The following is a 16,640-nucleotide window of genomic DNA, read 5'->3' on the forward strand; positions in this document are numbered from 1 at the left end:
TGAGACAGGAGGAGGAGAGGATAGAGTGGGAGAAGAGAGGAGGGGAGAGAGAACGAGTGAGACTGAGGCGGCGGGGAGGGAGAGAGAGAGGGAGGGAGGGAGGGGGAGAAGGAAGGAAGGAGTGAGGGAGGGAGCGAGCGAGCGAGCGGTGTCAGTGGTGGGCGAGGGAGTGAGTGGGAGATGATTCACGCTGTCCCCGAGCCCTGCTGCGTCCCCGCCTGCCCCAGTGCCGCGCCTGCAGCTGCGGCTCGCCTGCCGCCGCCGCTCCCGGGCTCTCGTGCCCTCCCTCAGTGACAGGCTCGTGCGCACGGGGGTGGGGAGCAGAGCAGAGGGGGAATCTCTGCCCGTGAGGCGTCGCTCCTCATGCGCTCCAGCAGCACCGCCGACCGCAAAGGCTGTGCTCCCTGACCGTGCCTGGGCGGTCGGCCGCCGCCCCGGCCACACCGCAAAAACCTGAGACAAGTTACAGCCGTGGGAGTGGGTGCAAGCACTGGGGGCGGATCACGGGGGGCAGGGGGAGATGAGGCAAGGCCTGGATAAAAATGAAGGGCGGGGTTTCCTGCGAAGACAGGCGGCAGATCCGGCCAATCGGAACAAAAGACAGCGAGGTCGGGATTGAAACGTGTGGCCAATAGCAGGTCGTGACTGGAAGAGCCGTTGAGGGGGGAGGCGGGGGTAGCTTAACCTCTCCGACGGGGGGCGGTGGCGGGGAGGGTGTGTGTGCAGGCTGGCTCCCGCCTCAGGAGGGTCCGCGCAGTGGTGCGGCGTCACCCGGGTTACACGCAGCTCCTCATAGGTCTGCAGCTGCGCGGGAGGACGGCCGAGATCGCCCGAGGAGGTGGTGGGGCGGCAGGAATGTGTCGTCCCTGGGGCTGGCTGCACTATCTCAGCGGCCGCCCGGACAGGGTTCTTCCGCGGGCGATGGGCGGCGGGCGGGGGACAGCGCGGTCGCGCCGGGAGCCTCTGTCTCGCCAGACTGCATCGCGCAGGCTTGTAGCGAAAATAATAAAGATCTTAGTTTTACACCGTGACAGCCGGGCTAGCAGGAGCTGCGTGACACAGAACGGCGTTTCTGATGTAAAGATTTTGTAGAAAAATTCAAAGACGTTTCACTTCGACGAAGGTTATTACTGCTTATAAATCCCAAATTATTCCGGTTGAACCTTAATACATTGTAAGGTGCAGGGGGGTGGGCGTAGGAGGGCTCGAGGGGATTGTCTGCCTGCTATGAAAGCATCTGTACTCGACTCTGCTGTTTGATTGACTCATTGCCTTTGAAAACAATTCTCAAACTGAGAGAACTGTAAAGGTTAGTACTAGAGCATCAGTTCTGTACAAAATTTAGAAACGTGTGTGGCATCAGATCATGCTCTGTGCTGGATTCATATTGATATGCATATGTATGGGATGGCTGCTGGCTTGATTCCTTTTACTATGCAAGCTTAAAACCTGGCTGGTTTATGGATGAAATCCAGTTTTTATTCTAAGCTCCCTGGGAGACTCAGCCTTAGTTTGAGTAATCACCATTAATACTGCCCCAAACAATTTTTAGTACTTAAAATACAAAAGTAATATATAATATATAGTACAGCACATCACCTCTACTCATGAATTATAAGCCAGATGCGTAATGCATTATAGGATATTAAAATGTGGATGCTTTAACATTTAAGCAGGCTCTTGCCTGAAAGGATTCACAAATTAAGAACGGATCCAGCGCTGTTTACAGGAAACTTTCAATGACTTCTTTGGGAATTGTGTCCCAGGAATGCGATATCTAGCCTCCTCACAGGCAGATGAAATAGATGTGGCAGATTCGGAAGCAATTTGTTAGCATATATGGCCAGAAAACTGATTGTGTAAAAATGGAAATTTCTTACTCATCATATACCCTTTGTATCTAAGATACTCTGACTCATAATTGCTTAGTTTACTAGCTGAAATAAAATTTCAGGCTTCTGTTACCTTGGCAGTTGCTGACACAATTGTGGTACAGTGAGCTAGGGACTGGTTCTAGCTCTTCCATTTTCTTTACTAAGTTCCAGTTGAAGAGTTTTAATTAGTATTTGAGCAAGAAAGAGCACAGCATGACTTGAAAATCTCAGGTCCAGTTTGTAGGATCATCAGTCCTAAAAGGATTCTTCTTGTTTGTAAACTAAGAAGATGACTTACAGAAAATTTTGAAGACAAAAATAAAACCCCACAATGTTTGAATGAAGCCATCTTGAGTCAATTTCCACAGTGGAACTGGATAAATTATAACACTGCTCCCTTTATCTCACTGAATATGTCCCATTCGTCTGTAGTAACACTGAATCAAACAATTCTCTGTTTTTAAGACCACATCTGTTTTACTGTGCCCCCTGCACCAGTTTTAATTATGTGGCAGATCTGATTGGATTCAGCATCTGCAAGTCTTCCCTTTGGGAGCTCCAGTTAGCTTACCAAACATTTACTTGATTGCGTTCTTTAAACAAAAGTATTGTTTTATCATAACAACAGGAATATTAAAGTGTATAGTAAAAAAGGGTTTTAACATGATAAGTGGCTTGTTTGTTGTTTGCGTATCTATCTAGCTTAGAGGAAAAAGTGGTAATTCTGAAACCTAATTTCCTCAGACTCAGCAGATGTCTGTCCTGCGTTTGTCTGTTTTTTACTAACAGCTGTTTCACAAGTGCCTCCCCTTGTCTCTACAGAATGCCTTTTGTTTAATAATTTCCCAATATGTTATCTCCCAATCCCACCAATACAATCTTTTTCAACTTTTCTGGTACCTATAAGTAGGTTTTTAATAGTTTGATAGACAGGGTCATCTTGAAAGAGGTTAGCTAAATCTATATAACTACCCTCTTAGCTAGTTTCCTAATGGTAGTTCTATTTACTACAGAAATAGCTGCCTATAATAAACATCTCAACAATTATTGATTTAATATTAATAAAAGTGTTAATTATTACAGACATATGTCAGGAGATGGTTATTTCTTCTGATTTCACTGCTTGGAACGATGATAATTGAGCTCCAGGGGGCATATCGGATAAAGTGCAGCCCTCTAGTGGTAGAGGTCGCGGGGAGTTTAAAGGAAGCTGTGGTTTTGTCAGGGGTGGGGGGCAATGAAATAGCTTTCAGCAAAATGCTACTGACCTGCGGTATATTAGCTGCCTGCATTGTTCATGGTCTGAAGCACAAAGAAAAATAGCTGTGAAGGCCTCTAGTACAGCCTTGCTCCCTCTCTGTCGTGATTTCTGTGGACAAAGGACCAATGGAAAAATAAAGTCTGTATCAGCAGAGTTTTCCTCTGTTTCCAAATCTGTAATCTGTTGCTCAGCTTTTCTTTTTCAGCCAGCTCTGGACTGGCATATCTAGCCAGAGATGGTTCAAGCTGTTGTGGGATCTTGATTCCTTTCTGTTTCTTTCAGTCATGTCCTCCCAGCTAATGTACTCTGTAACTTCAGCAAGAGTTAGTTCAGTGATGGCATGGAATGCAAATTCAATTTTTCTAAAAATGCTCTTGGCTGGTGGAGGTGTGGATGGTAGTGTTCAAACTAATCTCTCCCACAGACATGAGAGCTGTGTTTAAAAATGAGAAGGATTAGGAAGAGGCATAAACAAAAGCAATTAAGCACATATTTTATCAAATAGAAATCTGAAAAATATCTGAGGTAAAGGTCTAGTAAACATCACTTAATCTGGTAAAATCCACTTTGTGGAACAAGGCTCAACTTTCTGTTTCTTGTAGAGGTGATGGATGTTTCTGCTATGGCTAACAAAATTAACACTTTTTTTTTTCCACTGTGGGAAATATGACAGAGCCCAACAATCATTAGATGAAAACCAATACCTCTTAAACATCCTGGCTAGGTAAAAGAAAACAGATAGGGTCTTTGTCCAAAGTGATGCCACTGCTGTTGGCAGTTTTTTATTACTTAGCACTTGCTCTGATTCCTGGTAAACTTTGGCTCCACTAAAATTACAGTTAGTCATGAATTTAGAAGTCTCTATCAAGTCTTTAGCTTGCACCTTCTGTTTATGAAATTATTTTCCTCCAATAATCATTTGTTGATGAAGGTATTTTTATTATTTATTAAATTATCCAATTGTTGTTAATTTAAAATACTGCAAAAGTTGTTCTCCAGAAAAAAAAAAAAAAAAAAAAAAAAAAGAAGTTCCAGTGGAACTTCTCCAAGATTGCAGCAATATTCATCTTAGGAAAATCAAACCCAGGCTTGAAAAAAAAAGCTAAACATATATCAGACAGAAAAGAGATGGACAACTGCTGAACCCCTTTGCATCGTAGACCATTACTGTGTAGTAGCTTTCTTTTTCCAGGAAAAAGGGGAGTTACTTAAAATCAGTAATAATTTGACCATGCTATTTATTGTTAACATGAATATATTGGCCAAAACTCTCTTTCTAGTGGTGGAAGGAGAGCGTGTGTGTAGGAAATCAATGTCCATTTCTGCTGAATCAGCAGAGGGATCACCCACCTCCTCCTTGTTCCCACAATATTCATCAAAATTTGCAAAGGCTTTTTTTTTTTACTTTTTTACTTCTATTTAGGAATACAGAACTGAATTGTTCCCAGTTCTTCATTCCTGAATCTGTAGACCAGATTTATAAGCTGTTCTTGTGTTCTTTGTATCTTGGGTTTACCTGAGTACCTATCCAAATCTTAGCATCAAAAGATTTGCCAAGGCAGCCTTGGGACAAGATCATTTTTAATCCCTTCCGAGGAATTGACTATGTGGATCAGGATCCATAAAACTCCAGTGCTGGACACTTAGTCCCAAAAGGCATCTCCATGGTGATCTTTCTGTACAGTAATTTAAAGACCTTTTATTTCTGAGAATTAAAGATATTGAAGACTTGATTTCAAGTGCCTTCCAATAACAATAGTATTATTATATAGGGGTCTTGGGAGGGGTTGTTTTTTCCTGTTGATTATTTGTTTGTTTTCTTGTTTGTTTGTTTTTTTTTTTTTTAATATAGGAAAATAGATAATTCAGGTGTTAAAACTGGTACAAACTAGGAGTAAGTCCATCATAATGAAACAATGATGTAATATTATCTGTGAGAAAATAGCTGCATCACCTTGTGTAGCTTGTGTCCATTTACAGTATTACTGATTGTGTACCTCTTAGCACTGTCTTATAAAAGAACATCAGTGAAGCATCTTTTCTACAAGTTGAATTCAGCCAGCTATCACTCCAGATGCCTCACAATGTGTTCCTCTAACACTGTGGTGAACAAGGTATTTTTCAAGGAATCATCATACCTGTTTCCAATCTCTGTTATTATAATTGCTCTAGCAGTATCACAATTTTATGTCTCATTTTGCCCACCCACGACAGTCTTATTTATCTGAAATTTTGGGACTTTAGGATAAATGGAATGTAAAAAAAAGAGACATTAAGAGCAAAATTACTTTCTTTGATTCTGTTGTCAAGTCTGGTCCCCTTCGTGTGACCTGAAACACCTGGAAAAATGCAGCACCCGTTAAGTGGTAATAAAGACATTTTTGTTAAAGCTCACTCGTGCTCTCTAAGAGTTTAATACCATTAAAGTTATTCTCATAAGTTAAAACCAGTAAAAATGGGTGCTACTTTTAAATGTAGTCTTACGATATAGGATCTTATTCAGGGTTTTTGAAGCCTGGAAGTTTGCTACAATTCAACTGATAAATGGGAGTTATTTAAGTGGAGAAGATCAAAAATCTCAGCAGAAAAAGAATGGAAAGGTTGCAAGTAAACATGCTTCACAGGGGACAAAGGAGAAATGAGACAGTAAGGGCTAAGGTACTGATTTTTCTGTGGTAACCAAGATTTATATTAAATTACATAGCAAAATTTGAGTTGCTCTGATCATTTTGCTCACTGCCAAAATGTATACTACTTGAGATCATTAAAGAAAAAATATCCTAGTAAAATTATAGTAAACTCTCCTACTTATAACTGCTAATAAACCCCCTTTCTCCAGTATAATTTGTAATCAGTTTTCCAAATAATAAGCTATTCCAGCAAAAGTAATTTTTACAAGTATAATACTATTGTAATGATAGGATTTTTGCCAAAGGAAAGGTAATATAAGTCACATCTCTAATATTATTGCAATAGTAATAGTTCCTAGTAGAAATCGAGAGATCTTTAAAAATACTTTTTAAGGCTTACTGTATAGAAATGTATATGCCAGTAGATTACAAATTAATTTTCAGCAGAGTGAAATTTTAGGCAGTAGTTATTACCTTTAAGAATACAAAGTTACACTGGGAACTTCAACTGATTCTTTCGTAGAGTTTAGCAAATGCCACAGAGTTTGTTCTTGAAGAAATTATTTTATTTCACAAACAAGAATGAATGATTCCAGTGCTTTGTATTTCTACTTGCTTGAAATCAATTGCAACAAAATACCCCTGAACTGGAAAGTCTCCTGGTGTGGGAGGGTAAACATATAAAACTCCCTGCCAGGATAAAGCAGCCAGAATGATTTGGAACATATCCTCAGTTTGCCGTGAAAACGTGTATCTTTGTGTTAGCTGCATACAAAGGCTATCTGGCTCTAGAAAAAGCATGGGGATTAGACATAATGCTGCCTATTTGGGACAAAGGGTATTCCTTAGTGCAGTGAGGTTAAAACAGACAGCTCATCAGTAGTACAAGTCAATCTAAATTATTTATTTACCTTTTTGAACCGGAAGGAAGTGGTGGCAGATTATTAATTATGTTTGGGATTTATTCATCTTATTTTTTTCAGTGAAAACAGCACTGGAAAGATGAAAAGGTACCTGAATGTGAAATCACTTTTACTTTAATCACTTATAAAATCACTTTTTTATTTTAACACTAGTTGCAAAATATAGCTGATTTTGATTTACATATCATTAAGACTTATACTGTGAAGTTGCTATGTACGTTTGTAAGTGGGTGCATGACTTTAAATTAAACCAAAGTGAATGGAACAACTCATATGCTCAAAATAAAGCATATATTTATCTGCCTTGCTAAATTAACACTTTGTTTGTTTTTCACTTCAAAGTGAGAGAGCTGTCTTGCCTCATTATTTCAGACTTAGGCCATGAAATCTTATCCAAGCAAAGAATAAGTCAATGGGAATCTTTCTACTGCATCCCTGATCACCTTTCTGAATATGTACACTTTTTTTTTCAGAGAAGTTACAAATTGCTTTAAGTGTTTCACATACTTATATTACATTTGGAAACTTCTTTCTTTTTTCTTTTTTCTTTTTTTTTTTTTTTCCCAAAACCTTCAGATAGAAGTCCATGGACCTGCTAGATTAAAACAGTTCTATTGACTTGCAGCACAGAAAACCAACCATGTGCTGAGCTGCTTTAAAGTGAGTATCCAGCAGGTTGAGGGAGGTGATTCTTCCCCTCTACTCTGCTCTTGTGAGCCCCCCTCTACAGTACTGTGTCCAGCTCTGGGGCCCCCAAAACAAGAGGGACATGGACCTGCTCAAGCAAGTCCAGAGAAGGGCCACAAAGATGCTCAGAGGGTTGGAGCACCTCTCCTATGGATAGAGATTGAGAGAGTTGGGCTTGTTCAACCTGGAGGAGATACGGCTCGAGAGAGACCTTGAAGCAGTCTTCCAGTACCTAAAGGGGGCTACAAGAAATCTGGAAGAGGACTTTTTAAAAGGGCCTGTCGTGATAGGACAAGGGCGAGTGGTTTAAAGATTTTGATTTATATTAGACATCAGGAAGAAATTATTTGTTATGAGAGTGGTGAGACACTGGAACAGGTTGCCCAGAGAAGTTGTGGATGCCACACCCCTGGAAGTGGTCAAGGCTCGGTTGGACAGGGCTTTGGGCAACTCGGTCTAGTGGAAGGTGTCCCAGCCCATAGCAGGATCCCTTCTCTAAGGGACCTCTGAGGATCCCTTACATCTCTAAGGAATGGATCTCTAAGGTCCCTTGCAACCCGAACCATTCTATGATTCTATGACTCCAAGGGGTTTATACAAGTGAAAACTAGTGGAGAGAGGAAGGACACTGTATAAGATAAATTAACATAAACTTCCAAGCATTCAAGCATTCAGAGGGATTTTCTTCACATTCTAGTGACTGGCAATTTGAGTTTTGTATAGAAATATTTAGGGATATGTAATAGCATATATATAAAGTATTTAGGAATATATAACATTATTTCAAATAAATTATACATGAACAAAATAAAGGTTGGCTTATAATTTAAAATTTGGCAGTTACAAAAGTGAAAACTACATACTTTGCAGCAGTTAAATGCCACAAATGGAGGTGAAAATCTTTACATAGCTATTTTTTATATTGATAATAAACATGCATAAATATGGTGTTATAGAAAGTGACACATTTTATATATTAAAAAAGCCTGATTATGTTTCCTATAAATTTTCTGTGGAGTATTTTGTTTGTAATAGTTTAGTCAAGTAGGAAGACACCTATTGCAAAACTTCTAAAGATTTTTATTCTCCTTGTTCTTATTTTCATTTGGAGGTTTAAGCTGTTTGCACTATGAAAGAAAAATTTGTATGTTGAAACAGTAAAAATAAAAATACTGCAGAACTGAGTCATTGCAACTGAGATGAATGCCCATAAAAAAGTACAAATCACAAAAAAACCCTCAGAAACAGGATCATTGTGTGTATCATCAGCAATGCTTACAGATTCATCATGGCTCACAACAAAGGTATTTACAAGTGGACCTCCTGCGTCTGTTGCATGCTGTCATTACTTTGGATTGACTGCTGTTAGATCCCTGTAATCCCAAGCCCCAGGATCTTGTCCTACATGTTTACCCCACTTGGTATGCCTGTTCATAAGTATTTAAAATGGAAATGAACTCTAATCTTTGTATATGTTTATAATAAAGGGGTTTAATGCCTTAAACCCTGTATTTAAAATGGTTTTTTAAAAAAATAAAGTTTATAAAAAGCTGTGTTTAGTCTCATAGCTTATATTTGCCAGTTGAGCCATTTAAGTTTAGTTAATGCCCTGCATTTCTTAGTAAGGTGTCATGGCAGTGATATTATGGAACATATTCATGGATCAGGAGATCCATAGATTAACAACAGCCACTGGGCAAAAATGGCATGTTTATAAAAGAAAGTCTTTCATATCTGTTATGTACTTGTATTAGAAAAAATAGAAGAAAATTTCATATTTTACAAGACTGATGTGACAGATACAGAAATAATATATGATGGCCATTCATTTGTAAGGTTATGTTGTCATGTAGACATTATGTAGATAAAATTTGTCCAATTAAGAAAAAGTTCATTAAAACTGTCATATCCTGTCCCACCTTAGAGCTCATTGTTGCCAACAGGTTAAAAATAATGTACTGAAACTAAAATTCCATCTTTTCCATCTTTGCCTTTCTGTCTTGGTATCATACAGTATCTGAAATAAACCATATTAAGAAGCTCTACCTAAGCAAAAGCAACAACAGTGAAAAATTTCTGCACTGGTGAAAGAGAGAGCATATGGAGACTGACTATTTTAGCTAATAAAATGTCTAAAGCTTGATGGAGGAAATGGCTCTTGGATAATGCACTTCTAAATAGAATTAGAATATATTCACCTCATCTAGATTTAATGAGTTGGACAGCATTTATTTTCTCCAAATAATGAGACATATTCAGTTCTGATGAAATTCAACAGCCACAGAAAAAAATCCTATAAATTGTGTAAAGCAAATACAAGAATAGAGCATAGCATGATTTACTTTTTTGCTGACGTGATTATAAATAAGAGAAAATTTTAACATATACATATGTACTTAAAAAACACTGAATACTCAGACTTCAGAACTTGTCATCAAGTTGGTGTCATATTGCTTTATTTTTTCCATTCTATGCATTGAAATATGTATTAATCTCAAGTCTACTTCTGGAGATTTCTCTACATTGATAGAGGCCTGTGGATATAACTAATTACAAGCAACCTATTCAGCTGTTATCCCCAGAGCTGAAAGCTGCAAGAGTTAATTGTAAAATGCATTGAATTAGCATAACAAAACTAGTGTAAAAGACTGGCAATATAAAATTGTTTCTTACTTCATTTGAGAGTGGTGAAAAAAAATCACCTATTTAGTTAAGAGTTCTAATCCTCACCCTGATAAGAAATGTCATATTTGCAGTTCCTTATACCCAGAACAAATCTTGTGGTAAGTAGGATCTTTGTGAAAATCACTGATATTTTCATATTGTGACTGGCATTAGTAAATATTTATACAACATTAACTGAGATTGGCTTTTCCTCTACAAAGGTTGGTGAGATGTAAGGTAGTAATGATGTATCAACTACCAAGAAAATTACAGATGTAGCTAATGTGGTCAGTTAAGTCTTATTTCTTTCAAGAGTGACAGACTCTCATGGGAGGATTACAGAAACAGGATCACAGAATCATAGAATACCTCAAGTTCAAAGGGAACCCATAAGGATCATTGAGTCCAATGTTTTTTCTTAGGATTCTAATGGAACAGCTAACTCCGTCTGCACAGAATCTTATTTCTGGAATAATTGCATGGACTTCAGTAGGCTGTGGTTAAGGAAATTGAACTTCCAGTTATGGAAATGTGTTTCAAATGTAAAAAACTTACAATTTTAGTCTACTAAAAGTAGTTTCAATGCAATCCACTCTATGTTATCAATTTGAGGATGATTTACTCCTGAAACCAAAGGTGATGTGATGAATATGCTGGCCAACTGTCCTGGGTTCAGCAGCAGCAGTCATTTTTCCTCCTTCTTAGTAGCTGTTGCAGCACTGTGTTTTTGACTTTCAGCCTGGGAACAGAGCTGATAACACCGATGTTTAGACTGACCAAGGACTTTGTGAGTCTCATACTCTGCCAGGGAGGAGGGGAAGCCGGGAGGTAGCAGGGACAGGACACCTGACCCAAACTAGCCAAAGAGGTGTTCCATACCACAGCACATCATGCCCAGGATGTAGAACTGAGAGTTCCCGGAAGGGCTGGATCACTGCGGGGTGGGGGTGAGGTACCGGTTGGTGAGCGGTTGTATTCTCTTCCTTGTTATTTCCTTTATCATTATTACTATTAGTGGTAGCAGTAGTGATTTGTGTTATACCTTAGTTATTAAACTGTTCTTATCTCAACCCATGGGAGTTGCATTCTTTTGATTCTCCTCCCCGTCCCTCCAGAAGCGGAGAGAAGAAAGGTGGGGGGGGAAGTAGACTGCGTGGTTCTGATTTACGGCCTGGGCTTAAACCACGACACCAACCCTGCCTGTCAGTAACAAAACCACTTTTAATATCTGTCAGATATTCAGATAACAGAGTGGTAAATTAGGAATGCACTACACATAAGAAAAAGCTCACAAAAAAATGTTATTTTTTTAGTAGAGCATTATAGTTCAAATCTAACACCATGCACAATCAGAAAAGGTAAATTTTTAAAGCAAAACATGCAGGATTTAAAATTCTTAAAGCAAAAATATCTTGGCTTAGGTGCATATTTTTCATTTTAAAGTAAATATGTTAACCAAAATGGGACTATAATAAGATGTACTTTCAAAATTTAGCTAATTGTACATGGTGTTAGAGTTGTATTTCTTTACTAAGTTGTCTGAACTTACCCTTAATTATTTTGTCATGTTTTTTTACGATTTTACCATTTTATGAAGGTGCAGCACCTTGTACAACTTTTAAAAATTAAAGAAAACATATGTAAGATGATGATGATAGAAAGTTAATATGTTAAAGCTTTATTCAATTGTTAGTATCTGTCCTGGGTTCAGCAGCAGCAGTCAGTTTTTCTCCTTCTTAGTAGCTGGTGCAGTGCTGTGGTTTTGACTTTCGGCCTGGGAATAATACAGATAAAGCTGATGTTTTCAGTTGCTGGTCAGAATGTTTACCCTGACCAAGGACTTTGTGAGTCTCATGCTCTGCCAGGGAGGAGAGGAAGCTGGGAGGAATCAGGGACAGGACACCTGACCCAAACTAGCCAAAGAGGTATTCCATACCACAGCACGTCATGCCCGGGGATGTAACTGGGAGTTCCCCAGAAGGGCACGTCCTCTTTTCGGTTGGGCTCATTTCCGGCGAGTGGTATCGTATTCTCTTCCCTTGTTATTTCTCTTATCATTATTATTATTGGTGGCAGCAGTAGTGATTTGTGTTATACCTTAGTTACTGGACTGTTTTTATCTCAACCCGTGGGAGTTACATTCTTTCGATTCTCCTTCCCATCCCTCGGGGGGGGGGGAGTGGTGGAGTAGAAACTGCGTGGTTCTAATTTACGGCCTGGGCTTAAACCATGACAGGATCTAGCTGTACTATTGATAATGTAGGCAGTAATCACATGTAGTTCAGCAAAATTGAAATATGCTATTTAATACCATTTTTTGCAGATAATCAAAGCGCTGAAGTGCTGCAAAAAGAGTATCTTCTTTTCGTATGCTTTTCCACAATTTTCTATCCAGAAAAATTCCAAAGAAACTCTATTCAAAATTGAGTATTATGTACAGCGATAAATGTCTGCAAAACATTTTGGTGTCTGTGCTTCCATTTCTACAACAACGTTAACATTATTGTTAATCATGGTAATCTGAAACGTCATTGTTCTTTAAATAATCGTTCCTTGAGCAGATTTCTTAGATGAAAATAACTTTGCCAACATGTAAAAAATATTGATACCTCAAACTTTTGTGTATGTCAAGTCTGACTGAAAATATTGTGTTAATTATCTTTTGGACTGCATGGGTAAATTATTCATTATTATATTGTTATACTGTGGAGTATATGGGTTGCATTATCTCCAAAGATTATGCATTACTTAAAAATGTTTGAAAGCCATTTCTCTCATCATTACAATTGTCACATTAATGAAAGAAAACAGTCAGCTTTCCAGGATCATTTTATTTATTTAGAGCCTCTAAGATTTCCCAAGAGAATATGTCATATAATCAAACAAAAATGCTTGGCTTAATAGATTCTGCAACACTGCATTACATTCTGTGGAAAGTCATTTATGAAAAAATGAACTAAGCCCATGTTATTCAATGTCATCTAGATATCTTAATAAAGCCTATGGCAACAGCAGGCATTGGTCATGGAAGTTTGAACTGTATTTTATTGTGATTGTTTTCACTGTTCAATTTGAGAAAATGAAAATACTATGTAAATCTGGCCATCTGAGAGCAAAGTTAAAAACTGTAATTACAGGAATTAAAGAAACATTTCACCTTTATATAGAATATGGTGAACTGATAAGTTATATTAAAAATCTTTGAGGTTTGAATTGCATTTAAAAGTTCAAAACCTTTAAAATAAAAAAAGATCATCTGCTAAAATATAGGTAGGTATATGTATGTACATGTATGTGTGTTTATACCTGCATACACACAAATAAAACACATGCACATGATGTACACATATATATTGTGTGTGTATGTGTATATGTATATATACGTTTATGCATGTATTCATACATAAAATCACACAGCAATTTTGAGCCCTCTAGTGGAAAGAAATTTGTCGGTTAAGAAACCATTGATCTTCCTAAGCATATGCAGTTAAAAGACAAGTGTCTAAGCTCTACAACACTATTATGCTTTCATATAGGTTCAGGATGGCTCCCTGCAGTTGATGTTGGTCTACAGATACAAGTGTTCATAACAATACAGATCCACAAATTAATTTATTGTTTCCAGCATGGTAACTTTTCTGCCTTTTCTTTGTTGAAAATACAGGTCTTCTGCATTCTTTTGACACATTGATGATAAATTATGATGTTTCCTTAAAAAGCAAGAGCCCTCTGACGTGAATGCTGTCAAATAAACATGAAATGTTTTCAAAAACAGCATCCTCATTCTAAGCCTCACATTTTATACTTCCATGAGTAAGTACTACAAGGGGAGGAGAAGAAAAATCTGTTTCAGACTGGGAGAAGATTCGTCATGTATAATAACCTCAGCCATCAAAGAGCTAGATTCCTAGACTAAGCTGGTTGCTTGCATTGACCCTGCTGTCACTGGAGGTAAAGAAGACTGAATGAGTTGCTTTCTAAAGGCGCCTGGGAGAGACCTAGTTAGATAGGTGCAAGTTTCTTTCCATTTCTCAAGGAGACCCAGCTAACTAACATAGAACCAATGTTTTCTTTTAGGAGGCTGAAAAAAATAATTCTAGAAATGGCTTAGATCTGAACAAGATTAAATAACGTACAAGTAAATACTATTATTTATAGCAACATTTATAGCACTTAATACAAGATAAAATATAATACTACATATGTATATTATAATAACATATTAATAAATAATAAATCTCAGGTTAATTTACTACCTGTGTGTCCTGGTTTCAGCTGGGATAGAGTTAATTTTCTTCCTAGTAGCTGGTGCAGTGCTGTGTTTTGGCTTTAGTCTGAAAACAATGCTGGTAACACACTGATGTTGTTGCTAAGTAGTGGTCTGATCAAGGGCTTCCCAGTCTTTCATGCTCTGCCAGTGAGGGGGTGCACAAGAAGGAGGGAGGTAGCTCAGCCGGGACAGCTGACCTGAACTAGCCAAAGGGGTATTCCATACCATAGACTGTCATGTTCAGTATACAAACTGGGGGGAGTTGGCCTGCAGGGGCGGATCATTGTCTGGGGACAGGCTGGATATTAGTCAGCAGATGGTGAACAATCATACTGTTCATCACTTGTCTTTCGTGGGGACCAGGGTTTATTCCTTCATCTCTCTATCTCCTATTATTATTACCATTGCTGTATCATTATTTACGTTTATTTCAATTATTAGATAGTTCCTATCTCAACCTATGGGATTTTACCTTTTTTTTGATTCTCCTCCCCATCCCACTGTAAAGAAAGGGTAGGGGGAGGTGTGCAAGTGGCTAAGTGGTACTTAGTTGTCAGCTGGGCTTAAACCTTGATGATGGAGAAACCATTCCGAAGATTACTATTTCTGGAGAAACCCAAAATTACATTCAGAAGTGTTTTGTCTGCTGCAGGATGGATTTGTTGGGATCCATAGATCACACGTACTTTAATTTTCCTCCTGGACTCAGTTTAAATATTTGGTCTGGATGACCATCAATGCCTTTGACCTTATGAATCCTGCAGCTGACTTGTTTATTCAGAGGTTAACAGAGGTTTAATCTGAATCCTGTCCCTACAGGAACAAGGGAGTACAACTATCCAGAGTGGTAAGGTTTCTAAGCTCCTTTTAAAGGACAATCTCACTGGGAGGACCTTAACTATAGCATTCATTCCCTATGTCCACAGTAAAAATTATAGCATCTCAAAAATCTTAAAAGTAGCAATAGTTTGATTGACCAGTGTTTTTAATAGGGATGAATATAAGTGTTTCTGGAATTATTTCATTTAAAAGATAGTATAGTAATTTATGAATGTAACCGGTTATATGCCAAGAGCTTATGAAATAGAAATTGTGTAAGTCATAAGTAATTAATTCTCATTTAAAATAATACGGCAACAATTTTGCTTCCAGTGTATTACAGCAATGTAAATATATTCTTATTATATTGACTCTTTGCTTATTCTTAATATCTATCAAAATTCCGTACATACACTATACAGAAATGAACTCCTAAAGGAATATTTTCATTGGATATGTGTAAAATTTGTAAAGGTTGATTTTTTTTTTCTTTTTTCTTCTTCACAAAATTACCTGTGGAAAACATACAAGAGGGAACATAAGTTTTGTGTGTGATAACAGTCTCCCCCAGGCAAGTAGCGAGCCGTAAGGTTGGAAGCTAGTTCCATCATGCAAGAGTATAATTATCACAAAAACTGGAGTTGGGCTATACCTTGTAGAAAAAAGATGGTAACTTCATAACGGTGAAAAAAGATTTCTTTGGAGAGCAACACTGGACAGTATCATGTGACTTGGAATATTACGAGAAAAATAAATTTTAAATTAAGACACTGCACTTGTTTAGAAATCCATTTTCAAGTAGAAATAAAATACTCGGGAAACTAGCACAATATATCAGTGCTATGCTTGGGATGAAAACAACCTTAAATTCATAGTTCACAAAATCAGATGTTATTGTTTAGTTATGAGATGTTTATGGAAGGAGTATATGATGTCTGGATAAAAGTGTTTGTAGACAAAATAAACTTAATTTTCTCCAAGAAGGCATAGCAATTGCTTTAGCATGGCTAGAATATATTGGTGAGGAGGTTTTATGGGGTGCTTGGTTCAAGGAATTCGTGGTTCAAAAAGATTATTGAATGATAGCTTGATAAGAGAAGAAATTAAATGTAAATACTGAGAGTGTGAAGTCATCAAATCAAGTGGTACTTCCAGGCTCTTCTGCAGCTGACATCACTATCATCCTTCCTGCAACTTGCAAGTATTGCATCAGGTTTACAATAGACCAAGATACCATCATTGATGTGTCATGGGAGATGAGAGCCTCGCAGTGTGGCCAATCACACTTCATGGGCCACCCGAAATAAAATATTTTTAACATCTTAAATAGCTAGCTTAAAACACTGCCACTGGATAACTATGGCTGAGAGTATAAACAAACTGTACAATAGAGAAAAAGACAAAGACTTACAAAAATCCTATTTTTGTCTCCAGCCTCTAATATGTACCACGTACCTTATAAAGTTTCAGTCACATATTTAAAAGACGTATTCAGGGCCACGGCTAAACCAA

This window comes from Psittacula echo, assembly GCF_963264785.1.
Source record: "Psittacula echo genome assembly, chromosome: 5".
NCBI classification, from domain to species: domain Eukaryota; kingdom Metazoa; phylum Chordata; class Aves; order Psittaciformes; family Psittacidae; genus Psittacula; species Psittacula echo.